The following is a 17899-nucleotide window of genomic DNA, read 5'->3' on the forward strand; positions in this document are numbered from 1 at the left end:
CAAAGCCATAAAAATAGAAATCAATAACAGAAAAAAGCAGGGAAAAGAAATCAAACACTTGGAAACTGAACAACGCCCTGCTAAAAAATGCCTGGGTTATAGAAGACATTAAGGATGGAATAAAGAAATTCATAGAATTCAATAAGAATGAAAACACTTCCTATCAGAACTTTTGGGACACAGGTAAAGCTGCTCAGAGGTCAATTTATATCAATAAATGCCCACATACAAAAAGAAGAAAGGGCCAAAGTTAAAGAATTATCCCTACAACTTGAACAAATGGAAAGAGAGCGACAAAAGAAACCCTCAGGCACCAGAAGAAAGCAAGTAATAAAATTAGAGCAGAATTAAATTAAACAGAGAACAGAACTTCTGTTAGCCCAAGACTGGAACCATTCCCAAAGCCAACTCTTCAGACAGAGATTGGACTGGATTATAAAACAGAAAATGATACTGGTGAGGAATGAGCTTCTTGGCTCAAGTAGACACATGAGACTATGTGGCTAGCTCCTGTCTGGGGGAAGATGAGAAGGCGGAGGGGGACAGAGGCTGGCTGAATGGACACAGGGAATACAGGGCAGAGAGAAGGAGTGTGCTGTCTCATTAAGGGGAGAGCAACTAGGAGTACATACCAAGGTGTATATAAATTTTTCTATGAGAGACTGACTCGATTTGTAAACTTTCACTTAAAGCCAAATAAAAATTAAAAAAAAAAAAGAATGCCAAGAGTTGGGTTACCTAATTAAAAAAAAAAATCAGTTGGATTCCTATACACCAACAAGGAGAACTACAAAAAGAAATCAGGAAAACAGTATTATTTATAAAAACACCTAATAAAATAAAATACTTAGGGATAAATCTAACAAGGGATGTGTCAACAATTGAATTATGTTCCCCCAAAAATGTGTGTATCACCTTGGTTTGGCCATGATTCCCAGTATTGTGTGGTTGTCCTCCATTTTGTGATTGTAATTTTATGTTGAGAGGATTACGGTGGGATTGTAACACTACCCTTACTCAGGTCACCTCCCTGATCCAAGGTAAAGGGAGCTTCCCTGGGGTGTGGCCTGCACCACCTTTTATCTGTCAAGAGATAAAACGAAAGGGAAGCAAGCAGAGAGTTGGGGACCTCATACTACCGAGAAAGCAGTACTGGGAGCAAAGCCCATCCTTTGGACCCGGGGTCCCTGTGTGAAGAAGCTCCTAATCTGCGGGAAGATTGATGAGAAGGCTGGCAGAGACAGAAAGCCTTCCCCTGGAGCTGACACCTTGAATTTGGACTTTAAGCCTACTTTACTGTGAGAAAATAAACTTCTCTTTGTTAAAGTCATCTACTTGTGGTATTTCTGCTATGGCAGCACTAGATGACTAAGACGCTTATGAATAGGAAGACTCGAAAACCAAAAAAACCAAACCCAGTGCCATCGAGTCGATTCCAACTCATAGTGACCCTATAGGACAGAGTAGAACTGCCCCATAGGAGCACCTGGTGGATTTGAACTGCCGACCCTTTGGTGAGCAGCCATAGCACTTAACCACTGCGCCGCCAGGAAGACTCAACATTGTAAAAATGTCAATCCCAACCAAAGTGATCTACAGATGTAACACAATCCCAATCCAAATACCAACAGCATTCTTTAATGAGATGGAAAAACTGATCATTAACTTTATATAAAAGGAAAGAGGCCCCGATAAGTAACGCATTACTGAAGAACAAAGTAGGAGGCCTCACATATACCTGATCTCAGAACCTACTACACAATCGTGGCAGTCAGAACAGCCTGGTACTGGTACAACAACAAACACGTAGACCGATGGAACAGAATTGAGAACCTAGATTTAAATCCATCCACCTGTGGTCAGCTAATCTTTGACAAAGGCCCAAAGTTCGTTAAATGGGGGAAAAGGACAGTCTGTTTAACAAATAGTGCTGGAGAAACTCTATATCCATCTGTAAAAAAATAAAACAGGACCCATGCCTCATACTATACAGAAAAACTAATTCAAAATGGATCAAAGGCCTAAATATAAAACCTAAATCTATTAAGATCATGGAAGAAAAATTAGGGACAATGCCAGGGGCCCTAATACATGGCATAAATAAGATACAAACCATAACTAACAATGCAAAAACGCCAGAAGATAAACTAGATAACTATGAGCTCCTAAAAATTAAACACGCTCATCAAAAGACTTCGCCAAGAGTAAAAAGATTACCTACACACTGGGGAGCCCTGGTGGCGCAGTGGTTAAGAGCTCAGGCTGCCAACTAAAAGGTCAGCAGTTCAAATCCACAAGCTGCTCCTTAGAAACCCTATGGGGTAGTTTTACTCCGTCCTATATACGAGTCGGAATCAACTCAACGGGTACAGGCTGGAAAAAAATGTTTGGCTATGACTAAGATGGAAACCCTGGTGGCGTAGTGGTTAATTGCTACAGCTGCTAACCAAAAGGTCGGCAGTTCAAATCTGCCAGGCGCTCCTTGGAAACTCTATGGGGCAGTTCTACTCTGTCCTATACAGTCGCTATCAGTCAGAATTGACTCGATGGCACTAGGTTTGTTTCTTTGGTTTCATGACTAAGATGCTGCAACACCGTAACAGTAAAAAGACAAATAAATTTTTTTAATCCAGTTAAAAAATGGGCAAAGGGTATGAACAGACACTTCATCAAAGAAGACATTCAGGCGGCTAACAGACACATGAAGAAATGCTTGCTATTATTAGCCATTAGGAAATGCAAATTAAAACTACAATGAGGTACCATCTCACCCCGACATTACTGGCACTAATAAAAAAACAGAAAACAAATGTTGGAGAGGTCGTGGTGAGATTGAAACTCTTATGCACTGCTGGTGGGAATGCAAAATGGTACAATCATTTTTGGACAATGATACGGCACTTCCTTAAAAAATTAGAAATACCATACAATCTAGCAATCCCACTCCTAGGAATATATCCTAGAGAAATAAGAGCTGTCACAAATAGACGTATGCACACCCATGTTCATTGCAGCACTATTCACAATAACAAAAGATGGAAACAACCTAGGTGCCCATCCACAGATAAATGGATAAACAAATTATAATACATACATACAATGGAATACTACACAATGATGAAGAACAATGATGAATCTGTGAAACATCTCACAACATGGATGACTCTGGAGGGCACTGTGCTGAGTGAAATAAGTCAATTAAAAAAGAACAAATGCTGTATGAGACCACTGGTATAAATACTCAAGAAAATGCTTACACATAGAAAGAAACCATCTTTGATGGTTATAATGGAAAGGATGGGTAGGGAGGAGAAATCATTAAGTAGCTACTAGGTGAAGGGAAAGACAGTACACATTATAGGGGAAATCAGCACCAAGGCAAAGTCATAGAAACTTCATAGACACATCCAAACTCCCTGAGGATCCAGTTACTGGGTTGAGGGCTGGGGACTACGGTCTCAGGGAACAGCTAAGTCAATTGGCAAAACATAAAGAAACTGTTCTACACCCAACTTTGGTGAGTAGCATCTGAGGTCTTAAAAGCTTTTGAGCAGCCATCTAATTATGGTGGCACAGGTTCCATCCAGTCTACTGGTCCCATCTAGTCTGGAGCAAAGGAGAATGAAGTAAACCAAAAACACAACGGAAACGTTGGTCCAAAGGACTAATGGACCACAAGTACCACAGCCTCCACCAAGCCTGAGCTCAGAACATGTAGACTGTGCCCTGCTACCACCACCGACTGCTCTGACAGGGATCACAATAGAGGGTCCCAGATAGGGAGGGAGAAAAACATAGAACAAAATTCAAATTCACAAAAAAAGACCAGACTTACAGGTCTGACAGAGACCAGAGGAATTCTGAGACTGTGGCCCCTAGACACCCTTTGAACTCAGTACTGTACTGAAGTCACTTCTGAAGTTCACCCTTCAGCCAAAGATGACGCAGGTCTATAAAACAAACAATAACACATGAGGAACGTGCCTCTTAGTGCAATCACGTGAATCAGACCAAACGGGCAACACGTGCCCAGAAGCAAAGACAGAAGGCAGGAAGGGACAGGAAAACCTGACGAATGGAAATGGGGAACCTTGGTGGAGAAGTGGAGAGTGTAGACCAATGTCATAAAACAATGCGAATGAATTGTTGAATGAGAAATGAATTTGCTATGTAAACTTTCGCCTTAAGCACAATAAATAAATAAAGGCATTCAAAGTCTTGGGGGTGGGTGGAGGGGAAATTCCTTATCTTGTGTGATTCAGTCTTGATCCTAAAATCTGAAGTAAAAGATGAATCCCCAAGTCCAATGAAGCACATGAGAGACTTTGTGAAAACACTGGAGAATGGTTTCCTTACGCCAAGGCAGATACCCTGAAGCCCAGCAGGGGACTGTGGCAACATTCCCAAACTTGGCACCTGTAGCCCTGTGCCATGAAGCAAAGACAACACCAACTCTGTGTGAAACTATAGAGCAGGGAAACACACAGTCAGACCTGCTCACATATTTATACTCCTGAACAGCGGGCAACACTACACTCCCTAGGCATCGCCAGTGAGGCGACAGGCCAAGTGTCGCAGTCACCGGCAAGGCAGTCATCCATGGAGGTTGATTAATGAGTTTTTGTTTAAAAAAAAAAAACAAAAAAAACTACAAACCCCCACCACCACCCCCCAAAACAACCCACAAGCCTCCACCACCAACCCCAACAAACGAACAAATAAGAAACAAACACAATTCCAAAAAAAGAACAAAACCTGCAGAAGGCAACGAGCCCTGGTGGCGCAGTGGTTAAAAGCGCAGTTGCTAACCAAAAGGTCACCAGTTTGAATCCACCAGCCGCTCTTGGGAAACCCTACGGGGCAATTCTACTCCGTCCTATAGGGTCACTGTGAGTTGGAATCAACTCGACAGCAATGGGGGGTACGGGTATAAGGAAAACAAAGACTAGAACCGTCGAGGCATTGAAAGAGGAAGTGATGGGGAGGAGAGGGTAGAGCAAAAGAGAGAATGGTGATTTTTTGAATGACTAGACTATGAGGGAGGGATTAAGTGACATGTAAAACACAAAAGACGTGTAAGGCTGAGGATGGTGAGGCTTTGTCTTACGTCCTTTGGGTATGTTATCAGGAGGCACCAGTCCCTGGAGGAGAACATCATCCTTGGTAAAATAGAAGGTCAACGAAAAATAGGAAGACTCTCAACGAGATGGATTAACGCAGTGGCTGCAACAATGGGCTCGAGCACAGCAATGGTTGTGTGGATGGTGCAGGACCAGGCACTGCTTCATTCTGTTGTTCAAAGGGTCTCTATGAGCTGGAACTGACTCAACAGGATGTAACAATAACAAAACATAGAAACAAAAAAAGGTGCTATGGGCTTTCAGCAGAGAGTTATATCTTGGTGAGATCAGGAAAGCGTTTCTTGAAACTAGGTGTTGAGGGTAATCTTGACTATTGAAGGCGGTAACCACAAAGAAATTTCCATTACTGAAACTGGAAAGACTGAGAGATGGAAAAGACACATTTTAGGTGGAGTTAGAGGAAGAGCAGAGGCATGGAAGGTTTTTATTTTATTTTTTTTAACCTGCCTTCTTGATTTTAAATAGTGCAACCATATCTTCAAAGCAGAGTTAACGTAAATATTTTTTAAATGGAGCACTTCAATGCTTTTGGCTGAGGAGGCTCAGAAAGGGCAGATCACAGTGAGACTGAGGCAAGCAGATATGAGGGGCCATAAGAAAACAAGCAGCAACATGAGTGAAACTTAAAAACACGCTAAGTACAAGAAACCAATCACAAAACATCACCGATTACATGACTCCTTTTCTATTCATATCTAGAGAATAGGCAAACCTATAGAGAGGGAAAGTAGATTCGTGGTTACTAGGGCTGTGGGAGATGGGACGGGGCGTGACAGTGAAGGATACAGGTTTATTTTTGAGATAGCGAATACGTTCTAAAGCTGGTGGTGATGGCACAACCGAACATAATCAACGCCATCGAATTGTACATTTTAAATGGGATGTGAGCCATCTCAATAAAGCTGGTTTTAAAAAAAAGAAAATGAACAAAACACTACTCACACACCAAAAAAATTCCCTATGAGGCAGTTCTGCTCCATCACATGGGGTTGCTATGAGTTGGAATGGACTCGACAGCACTCAACAACAACAACCATAACAAACCATCTCTCTAGGTTTTGCACAACCCGCTGACTTGATGGCAGACCTTCTTTCTCCTTTCATCTAAGAAAACCAAAAAACCAAACTGTTGCTGTCAGGTCGATTCTGATTCATAGCAACCCTATAAGACACTGAGAACGGCCCATAAGGTTTCCAAGGGGTGGCTGGTGGATTAAAACTGCTGACCTTTTGGTTAGCAGCTGAGCCCTTAACCACTGCACTGCCAGGGCTTCTGTACCATCTAAGAGGATAATAAAATGAACTAGGACAGGGTCAAGGGTAAAGCCCTCTGACCCACCACTCAAGTCCATCTGACTTGTTGACACTAATTAGCATTTTCTGGATGTGACTGTCCAATCAGCCATGGAGCAACCAAGTGATATCACTTTTCATCTCCCCTGAGCCCCGGTGGCACAGTGTTAAGCGTTCGGCTGCTAACCAAAAGGTCAGTGGTTCGAACCCACCAGCAGCTCCTTTGGAAAAAGACATGGCAGTCAATTTTTGTAAAGATTTACAGCCTTGGAAACTTGGATTCACAGTTCTACTCTGTCCTGTAGGGTCGCTATGAGTTGGAATCAACTCGACGGCAGTAGGTGGGTCTCTTTTTTGACTTCCAGCCACTGATGAGTAGGTCAGTCAGAAACCTTGCTGAAATCCAGGTGGCCACATGCATACACCCTCCCCCATAAAAAAAAAAAAAAAAAAAAATTGATCTACTATCTCAGTCTAGAACAGTAGTGCCATCAGGACCTGTGTCTGCCCTCTCCCTCTCCACCTTTGAAAGATCCTGATAGCATCTCTCCCTGGAGGAAGAGGCCAGAACGTCCAGGTTATGGGGCTTGGGGTAGATGGGGGTGGGGGGGGAGCATAGAGTGGCACGGTTAAGAGCTTGGGCTTTGGAATGAAACAGACCTGTGTGACTTTGGACTAGTTTACTGAACCTCTCTTGAACCCCATTTTCTTCATCTGTAAAATATGAATAATAAAATCTGTCCTTGGGTGGTGCACATGGTTAACATGCTCGGCCGCTTACTGAAAGAAAGTCCTAAAAACCACTCATTAAAAACTCGGTGGAGCACAGCTCTAGCCTGACACACCTGGGGTCGCCTTGACTCAGAACTGACTCGAAGCAGCTGGATGGCCTGGTTATCATCCTTCCAAGGATTAAATGACAGACATCACCCTGGTAAAGTCCTTCGCCCCAAGGAAGCAGTAGCTGTTGCTGTCCTGGCTGCTCCCATCGCTGTTGCCTCCCTGGGAATCAGGTCCAACTAGATCTGAGTCAGATCTTCATCTTACCCTGGAGGCAAGTTGCTTTACGCCACCAAACCTCAGTTTCCACATCTGCAAAATGAGGAACCTAACTCTTCTGGTATTGTGAGTGCTGAGCACACCCAGCACAGAGCCCAGGCACAGAAAACATAATAAATGTTAGCTTCTTTCTCTTCCCTCCTCGGACGAAAGAGGTGATGCTAGTCTGGCAGGACCTGCCCTTAGGAAACTCAGGGTGGCTCCTTCACCTTTGCCCTCTTTTCTATGGCCTTGGGGGGAGGGTTTGAATTTTATTTTAAGCCTGTCTTTAGAGAGATTCTAAATCATTTTTAAAATGGTTATAATTAGTGTATATATATATATATCTTTGTCCAAAATAGTTATAATTAGCTTATATATATATATGTATATATCTTTGTCCTTCCACCAGTTCTTTAGAGAGACCTCTCAAGTCACTATTTTTATTATCCCCATTTTATCCATGAGGTAACTGCAGTGCAGTTACAGCCCTAAGGCCACACAGTAGCAAGGTTTGGAGCCAGGCCGGTAATTCACACCCTCAAACTCCAAGCTGGAGCCCTGGTGACGAAGTGGTTAAGAGCTCTGCTGCTAACCAAAGGGTTGGCAGTTCGAACCCACCAGCTTCTCTTTGGAAGTAGTTCTCTTTGGGGTAGTTCTACTCCTGGGTAGATACGAGTCAGAATTGACTTGACGGCAATGTGTTTGGTTTTGATTGGAACTCCAAGCTTGGTGCTTTTCCTTTACAAAAAAAATTTTTTTAGATTTAAAAAATAAGTTTAATTACATGAGCAAATGAATTTTCATTAAAATGTTAGAATTATAGATAAATCTGAAGTTTGTCTATTACTTTTAATCCTTGTCTTCTCTCCACCACCCCAGAGGTAACTACTATTTATGGGTTTAATGTGTCTGTTCCAGAACTTTAATTTACATTGCTTTATTTAGTAGAAACCTGTTGTTGCCCAGTTAAGATCCGTGCCCTGGAGCAGTTGAGCCAATGAAACGTACTCCAAGTCAGAAAGAGTGAGAAAGTTTATTTAGGAGGTAACAGCAAGGGGGAATCCAGCAGCATCGCAGGCGGTCTCTGTGGAGTCCCAAAAGGCATTTCTACATTAGAGCTTATATATGATTTTTACAAAGGTTAGAGGTGGCTTTGTAGCCAAGAGATGGCATGGCCAGATGGGTTATTCATGACAAGGTAATTAAAAGAGACTCTTTATCAGACTAAAGATGTACATGCTGGACGTCTTAGCAGGGTAAAGATATACATGCCAGACACCTGGGCTCTAATTTTCCGGTGGCGGGGTCGTAAGTCACAGGTAGCCGGACAGAGCAAAACAAAGTCATTAACAAAAGTATGCAGAAAGGAGCAGGCAGAGAAAGGAAAAAAAAAACAGAGGCTCATCATGGCGTTACTTATGTCAAGCTCTCAGCCACTCATTCTGGATAGGAGAAAACATGCTGGGGGTATTAGGATCACACTGTACAAAATACAATGTATTGTTTTGCGTGTTTTCACATAAATGCATCACGCACTACCCGCGGTTTGGCATCTGGCATTTTTACTTCACAACAGGTTTTGAGAGTTTTCCCTGCTGAAACACGTAAGTCGGATTTGTTCCTTTAGTTCGCTGCATTCCGTTATTGAGCAATCATTGAACGCACCACACTTGATTTATCCTTCCTGTGTTGATAACCCCGTGCTCTTTCCCGATTTCACACAGCCTGTCCTTGTTGTGGGAGCCTTGGTGGTGCAGTGGTTAAAGTGCTCGGCTGCTAACTGAAGGTTGGTACAGGGGCTCTGTGGGAGAAAGATGTACAGTCTGATTCCCTAAAGATTACAACCTTGGAAACCCTATGGGGCAGTTCCACTCTGCCTTATAGGGTCGCTATGAATTGGAACTATACTCACTCAAAGGCAACGGGTTGGGTTTGGTTTTTTTTCTCCTTGCTGGGGGGATGGGAGGCCATTAGTGGTTCAGTGGTAGGATTCTCACCTTCCCTTCGGGAGACCAACCAATGTGATTTCCAAACAATGCACCTCCTGTACCAGCCACCACCCGTCTGTCCGTGGAAGCTTGCGTGTTACTATGATGCCGAACAGGTTTCAGTGGAGCTTCCAGACTAAGATGAACTAGGAAGAAAGGCCTGGCAATCTACTTCTGAAAATCAGCCAGTAAAAATCCTATAGATCACAATGGTCTGATCTGCACCCGATCATGGTGATGGCACAGGACCAGGGAGCATTTCATTCTGTTGTGCGTGGGGTCACCATGAGTTGGGGGCAGGTTTAACTTGCTGGAGCCTTGTTGAGGAGTCCCTGAGCTGGCTTTCAGGAAGCCTTCTAGGCTTAGGAACTTCCTCTGGTTGGAGAGACCCCCTCATGAGAAATTCTCACTTTGAAGGTGAGGCCACTGTCAGACCCTGGCTGTCTGGGTTCAAGATCAAGGACTTCCCCCAGGCCACCTGCCTCAGGAGCAGGAAGGGCCCAGCAGAGCCCCAGGAGGAGCCTGGGCTGGTTCTCCCCACCTCCGCTTGCTCTCAGGGCTTCGACTCCACAAGCCCCATTAACAATGAAAGATAAAAGAGAATAAAATAAACACATTAAGTAAGCTAAAGGTCACAGAATAAAATGGCAGCAGTAGAACAATAAAAACAAGTGACTACAGTGCAAACTCAAAAACACTAGGAGACAACCCTTTTCTGACTAGGGCCTCGATCTAAATTGTTGTTGTTAGGTGCCGTTGAGTTGGTTCTGATTCATAGCGATCATACAGGACAGGGTAGAACTGCCCCATAGGCTTTCCAAGGAGCACCTGGTGGATTTGCACTGCTGACCTTTTGGTTAGCAGCTGAGCTGTTAACTACTACGCCACCAGGGTTCCATGATCTAAATTAAAAAAATTAGGGCTTATCAAAAATGAGGCAATGCTTGTGGACAGCCTGAGGCTGGAGGCAGGGAGCATTGCCCTAAGAGAGCAACCCCTCTTTCCTGCAGGGATACTTCATTCCTGACGGAATTGAATCTGGGGTTTTCTTGACCCCTACTCCCAGTTGGTGAAGAATATTGAATATACCATGGGCTGCCAAAAGAACGAACAAATCTGTCTTCGAAGAAGTGCAGCCAGAATGTTCCTTAGAGGGAAGGATGGCGAGACTGCGCCTTACACACTTTGGACAAGTTGTCAGAAGGGATCAGTCCCTGGAGAAGGACATCATGCTTGGCAGAGTACAGGGTCAGTGGAAAAGAGGAAGACCCTCTACGAGGTGGACTGACACAGTGGCTGCAACAATGAGCTCAAGCATAACAACGATCGTAAGGATGGCGCAGGACCGGGCAGTGTTTCGTTCTGTTGTGCATAGGGTCGCTGTGAGTCAGAACCGACTCGACGGCACCTAACAACGACAACAACACTCCCGGTTAAGGCCTCTCTCCATGGACTCCCAACTTCCTTGCCTAACTTTGAAGACCTAGGCCATCCAGGGTCTTCTTCCAGATCAGGGGCTACACAGTGGAATCGCCTGGGGAAATTTAAAAACAAAAAAACAATCTCCCAGCTCTACTCCTGTGGTTTGCTGAGACATCTTTTGGGCTGAGGAGAAGCCAGGAATTAACACTACACTGATTTGTAGTGTTTGCCAATTTCTGTGGTGTAAATACTCCCACCATGGCTCCCGAAGGTTTAACGACTGCCCACTATATTGAGAAATTAGTAGCTTTTTTCATTTTCAAGAAAATATACACCATGTTTGTTCACTGAAAAATCATAGCTGCTTGAAATTCATTAAGTTATTCATACCAAATAATTTATAAAGCAACTTTCTTAAAACCCTTTCAAAAAGTTTGTAGTAGAAAATATTTAATGTGGGCTGGGGGTGCGTTTTAGAGCCCTGGTGGTGCAGTGCTTAAGCACTTGGCTGCTAACTAAAAGGTTAGCAGTTAAAATCTACCAGCCACTCCTTGGAAACCCTATGGGGCAGTTCTACTCTGTCCTATAGGGTTGCTATGAGTCGGAATAGGATCGAAGGCAACTGGTTGGTTTTTGGTAGGTATGTTTTAATATGTTGGATATGATATGTGTGAGACTTGCAAAAGGAAGTATTTCCAGGACTTCCGGAAGGAGTGTGAGAGGAAGTGGGTCCCGACTATCAGGAGGTTGGTGACCCAGTAACCACAGAAATACTCCTCTGCAGGGTCCTTAGAGGTTCACTGAGCACTTTCATAGGGCAGGTATTGTCACTCCTGTTCCATAAGCAGGGAAACTGAGATTCAGAGAGGTAAAGCAACTTGTCCAAGGTCACACAGCCAGATTTCAGCTCCAGACTTCTGACACCAGAACTAGTTCTCTTTCCAAAACACAGAACAAGGTCCTCCAAGTGGAGTTTGAGGCCCCCAGGCTCAAGTCCAGAACTTCTAAAGATGGGGTGCCTACTCTCTTTGCTCCCTTCTTGACCCTCAGCCAAACCCTGCAGGCACTGACTTGCCAGACCACAGGTTAATCCCACCTGAGCTATGAGCACTCAAGAGGGGAGCCTGTGATCCCTGCAGCCTCCTGGCCACCCAGGAAAAAGCCTTAATTACTCTGACACCCCAACAAGGCTCCCCAGGAGAGGACAGGAGGAGGTGAGGGGAGCCAGGAAAGCTTTCAGACCTGCTGAGGGTTCAGGTGGCATAAGGAGCCATGTGAGGTGTGGCTTAGCACCCTCCAGGCTACTTGGTGCCAGAGCTGCTGATCCCTGGGCAGGCCCACACAGCTGGAGGGCTCCCAGCAGCCAAGTGTTACATAACTTAGGAGGTCAGCTCCTCCATCACCCAGGCTGAGCGGCAGCTTCTGTGGTGAGAGCTTTTCCGCAGGGATGGGGGCCATTCACGCATCCCGCTCCCCAGTGACTCGCCCCCAGGGTCTCCTTACAGCTCACCCCTATCAGTGGCAAAGCTCTAGACCCTCCCAAACTGGGGAGAGGCTGAGCTCCCCACTTTCCTGTGCTGGGAGGGGCTGAGGCCTGCTCAGCCAGAAGTGCAGGAAGGCCCCAGGAGGGGTGAGCCTGGGGAGAGGCAGAGAGAATAAAACCAATGGTTCCCCCAATTGTCACCAGCTACAGGAGGCCGCTCCAATGAGAGGCCAAGGGAGTGTCCCAAAATAGCCCTGGGAGCCGCCTGGGAGTCCTGGTCTCCAATGTCAGACACTGAGAACCCTGTAAAGGCTTGGTTCCCATACCCTCATTGGCACATCCCCTTGGAGGCCAGCTGGGCCATAGCAAGGGAGGAAGAAAGGGCAGGCTCCCTGTGAGCCGACAGGTGTCTGTCCTGTGGCAGCCTCTCCTGTCCCTAAAATTGCACATGAATTCAGCACCCTCCATCTGGCAAGAGCAGATGGAACTGGGCAGAAGCAGACTGCTTCTAAACAGTGGGTCTCAGCGCTGTGGCTCTTCATATACCAAGAAGACAAAATAAAAGACAAGGTGCCAGGAGGGACTTGTATGATGTGTTTGTATGTATGCTTGTATGTGTGTATGTGTGAGTGATATGTGTGTATGTGTGTGCTTGTGTCTGTAAGTATGTTTTTGTAATCTATGTGTGTACATGTATGTGTGTGTGGTGAGTGTGTATATATGGGAGGGTGTGTGTGTGTGCTTGTGTTTGTAAGTGTCATGGATTGAATTGTGTCCTCCAAAAAATATGTGTCAACTTGGTTAGGCCATGATTCCCAGTCCTTGTGTGGTTGGCCTCCATTTTGTGATTGTAATTTTATGTCAAAGAGGATTAGGGTGGGATTGTAACACCCTTACTAAGGTCGCCTGACCCAGTGTAAAGGGAGTTTCCCTGGGGTGTGGCCTGCACCACTTTTTATCTTAGGAGAGTTAAAAGGAAAGGGAAGCAAGCAGAGTATTGGGGACTTCACACTACCCATAAAGCAGTGCCAGGGGCAGGGCACGTCCTTTGGACCCAGGGTCCCTGCGTGGAGAAGCTCCTAGTCTGGGGAAAGACTGATGAGAAGGTTGACAGACAGAGAAAGGCTTCCCCTGGAGCTGACACCCTGAATTTGGACTTTTAGCCTACTTTGCTGTGAGGAAATAAATGCCTGTTTCTTAAAGCCACCTACTTGTGGTATCTCTGTTACAGCAGCACTAGATGACTAAGATAGTATGCTTGTGTTATATATGCGTATGTGTGTGTGCGGTGAGTGCGTATATATGTGTGGTGTGTGTGTGTATGCTTGTGTTTGTGAGTATATTCGTGTGATGTGTGTGTGTGGTGAGTGTATGTATGTGTGTGTAGGTGTATGCAGTGTGTACGTATGTGTGTATGTATGTGTGTATGCTTGTGTTGTGAGTATGTTTGTGTAATGTATGTGTGTGTATCTGGGCATTTATGTGCCATGAGAAGTGGAGAGCAGACAATGACTCAGAGTGTGTGACTGGAAGGTGATTCAGGGGAGGGGAGAAATCGATGGAATTGGGAAATTGAGGTCAGAATGGATGAGGGAACTGAAAAATGGGAACAAACCTGTGCGGTCAGAGAAAGACAAGGATGGTCTCAAGTTTCCCACGGCACAGGGGAAATGAGGGGGAGGAGCCCTGAGAGGCAGCCCACCCTTCGTCCAGGGCTGAGGGCATCTGTTCCCACCAGGAGACACAGCCCAGAAGGGTGAAAGCAGAAGGCAGGACCGTGGAATAAATATGGCTGTGAGTAACAGAAAACTCAACTTGCAGAAATTTAAATAGTGGTTTATTTGACTCACGTAATAAAATATCTGGAAGTGGACAGGGGCTGGTGCTCAGCAATGTCAGTGTTGGTATCTCTTGCCTTTCCCCAAGGAAATTTGGTTGTTGTCGTTTCAAATATCAGGTACCTTTTCAAAGGAAGAAATGGGACAGAACTGTGTCAGGCAGCCTGTCCTGGGAGCATTCCTTCCACTTAGGTCCTATTAGCCAGAACTGCTCACATGGCTCCCTTAGCCACAAGGGAGACTGGGAAAGCAGAGCACAGAGTCACCATGACTCATGGCATAGGTCTAGCTGGCCACTCTGTTGCCCCAAACAAAATCAGGATTCTTTTAGTAAGGAAGGAGTGCCGGGGTGTCACAAATGGTTGAGCACTCAGCTGCTAACCCAAAGGTTGGCAGTTCAAATCTACCCAGAGGCACCTTGGAAGAAAGGCCTGGTAATTACTTTCAAAAGATCGCCAAAACCAACCAAACCAAACACACTGCTGTTGAGTTGATTCCGACTCATAGCAGCCCTATAGGACAAAGCAGAACTTCCCTATAGGGTTTCCAAGGCTGTAAATCTTTACCAAAGCAGACTGCCACATCTTTTTCCCATGGAGCAGCTGGTGGGTTCAAACCACCGACGTTTTGCCTAGCAGTCAAGCGGTTAATCACCACCAGGGCTCCTTCCCAAAAGATCACAGCCATTGAAAACCCTATGAAGTACAATTCTACTCTGAAACACATGGCATCAACTCAATGGCAATGGGTTTGAGTTTTGGCTTAGTAAGGAAGAAGGGGAAATGGATATGGGGAAGCCAACAGAGCTCCAGAGCTGAGACCTTGGGTAGAGAACATTTTTGGTAAAGGCTAGAATGTTCTTATTTGCACAATTAAGATGATATTCCAAAGTGGAGCTAAAAGGATCTCCAGAATACTGCCAGCTCCCGCTTTCTGAATTAATTAATCTTCATTAATTGTCTCATTTGCTCTTCAAAGCAATCTTATGGGGTAGATATTACTACTGTTTCCACACTGCAGATGAGAAAGGAGAGTCTCAGGCAGGTTAAGAAACTTGACCCAGGTCACACAGGCAGTGGGTGGCAAAGCGGGGTGGTCTGTTTCTAGAATCCTCTTTCCACGACATCACGCCTTACAGGAGCACATGTGAGTCAAGATTGGACGGCTCTAATGCAGATATGCCTTAGCTTTTTGGTCCTGAACTTTTTGGCTGCTACTTAGAGGAAGTTGTCCCATCCCTTCCTCACTCAGTCACTCATCTTTGGCCCTTTCCCAAGATCAAACCACCAGCAAGGCCTTTGAACACAGGCACATCTGTGTTTTGATCCCATTCTTCTACTTGCCCAAGGTGGTTTGGGACAAGCTACTTTACTCTGTGAAGATTTAAACAGGGATAATGCCTCCTTTGGAAACCCTGGTAGCATAGTGGTTAAGTGCTACGGCTGCTAACCAAGAGTTCAGCAGTTCGAATCCGCCAGGCACTCCTTGGAAACACTATGGGGCAGTTCTACTCTGTTCCATGGGGGGGTCGCTAGGAGTCGGGATCGACTTGACGGCAGTGGGTTTCGTTTGGCTTTGAAATGCCTCCTTTAGGGGTTACCGTGGAGCCCTGGTGGCACAGTGGTTAAGCACTCAGCTGCTAACCAAAAGGTCGGCAGTTCAAATCTACCAGCCACTCCTTGGAAACCCTGTGGGGCAGTTCTACTCTGTCCTATGGGGTTGCTATGAGTAAGAATCAACGCAACGGCAATGGGTTTGATTTTGGGGTTTTAGGGGTGGCTGTCAGATTAAACAGGAGGTAAAAAAGAGTCCTGGTGGTACAACAGCTAAGCGCTCTGCTGCTAACCCAAAAGTTGGTGGTTCAAACCCCCAGCGACTGCATGGAGGAAGGATGTGGTGATCTGTTCCTGTAAAGGCTACAGCCTAGAAAACCCTATGGGGCAATTCTACTCTGTCCTATGGGATCCCCGTGAGTCAGAACTGACTTGACGGCCCCTAATAACAACAATGATGGATTAAAGTACACAGCAGAGTGAGTAAAAACAGGAGGTGTTGGATAAATATCTTTCCTTTCTCAAGACTGGCAACGCGAAATTTCACCTATGGACCAGCCTGGTTTTCTAGAAACCAAGATTGCATCATTTCCTATACACATTTTTCTCATAAAATCCAGCACTTCAAAATCAGAAGCCATCTGTTTTGTTTTGCTTTGCCGTTTAAAACATTGACTTGGCTTGAAGTCTTCCGTCATCACTTGACTGACATTTATTGAGCACCTACTAAGAGTGGGGTCTCTGTGGCTGAGACCCCTGGCCCTTGCCTCTGGGAGTTGACTGTCTAGTTGCAGATTGGCATTTGCAGGCAAATAACTAAAACAAGGCAGGGCACAGACAGAGCTGTGGAATGGAACATTCAAAATGTGGGTACTTCAAACTCCAACTGGGTGCTTTGAGGTTCACTGAGCACTTTCATAGGCCAGGTATTTCACCTGTGGTCTTCTCATTCCTTCCCTCCAGGGCAGTCCTCCGGGCTGTGGGAAGAGGTGCCAGCAGGACCAGCTGGTGGTACAGTGGTTAAAGCGCTAACCAAAATGTCAGTGGTTTGAACCTACCAGCTGCTCCACAGGAGAATGATGTGGCAGTCTGCTTCGGTAAAGATTTACAGCCTTGGAAGCCCTATGGGGCAGTTCCACTCTGTCTCGTAGGATTGATATGAGTCGGAATTGACTCGACAGCAATGGGGTTTTTGTTTGTTTCTCGTTAAAAAATGATCAACAATTTTAATGACAGCAGAGCTTTAAACCAAATGTGGAGCCCTTCTGAGCCCCAGGCCTATGAGGCGGCACAGGTCCCAAGCCCACGAAGACTCTGGGTCGCCACTCCCTGACCTACTCTGGCCTTCAGTCCCTGCAGAGAGGGTAGTAGCTGACCTCTGGGAGGTACAAGCACAGGACAGATCCTGGGAAGATGGCCAGCGGCCTCCCCCAAGCTAGTGACCATGCGTCATGCTCCCCACTTCCGCCTGAAGAGTCATCCCTGTCTGGTGAGAGTCACTGGCAGGGAACTGGTTTTTCATGAGCTGGGATGGACGGCAATTTCCCTAGCCTGTGACACAGTTACCCCAGGACAGTCCCAGGGCTGTTGACAATGGCCTGCCCCTCACTGTGTCTTCTGCCTCACCACAAACCATCAGCAGAAGGCTCAGAAGCAAGGAAAAGGAATGGGAGCCACTGTTTGCCAACAATCCCAAAAAAAGGAAGTTTCAGGGACCGGCCCCTGACCCCCGGTTTCAGTCAGGTGCCATGGATAGGAACCAAAATAGGACAAATAATAAATTGTATTGTGCACATAGACATTTACAGTGGGCACCAGCATGAGAGTGAGACACCTAGTGACATCCTTGGGCTGTCAGAGGTCAACAGGGCCATCCCCCTGCCTCCAGCTAGTTCAAGGCAAATGCAGAAAGCTCTGTGATGTGGAGTATGGCTGGGGCGTCAATAATTTGGGATGCTGCCTCGTGGGTCTGTTTGGTAATGCTTGGCTGACATTGCTGCTCTCTGCCTGCTTCTCTGTGGCCCACTTAGACTTATTTTTACCCTCCTGGCTGGGCTCCCTGTTCTCAAGACCATGGAGTCTCCAAAGTCACAGATCAACAACAAAACAAAATCGACGGTAAAGATGACATCTGGGTTAT

The sequence above is a fragment of the Elephas maximus genome, chromosome 1, assembly GCF_024166365.1.
Source record: "Elephas maximus indicus isolate mEleMax1 chromosome 1, mEleMax1 primary haplotype, whole genome shotgun sequence".
Taxonomy (NCBI): Eukaryota; Metazoa; Chordata; class Mammalia; order Proboscidea; family Elephantidae; genus Elephas; species Elephas maximus.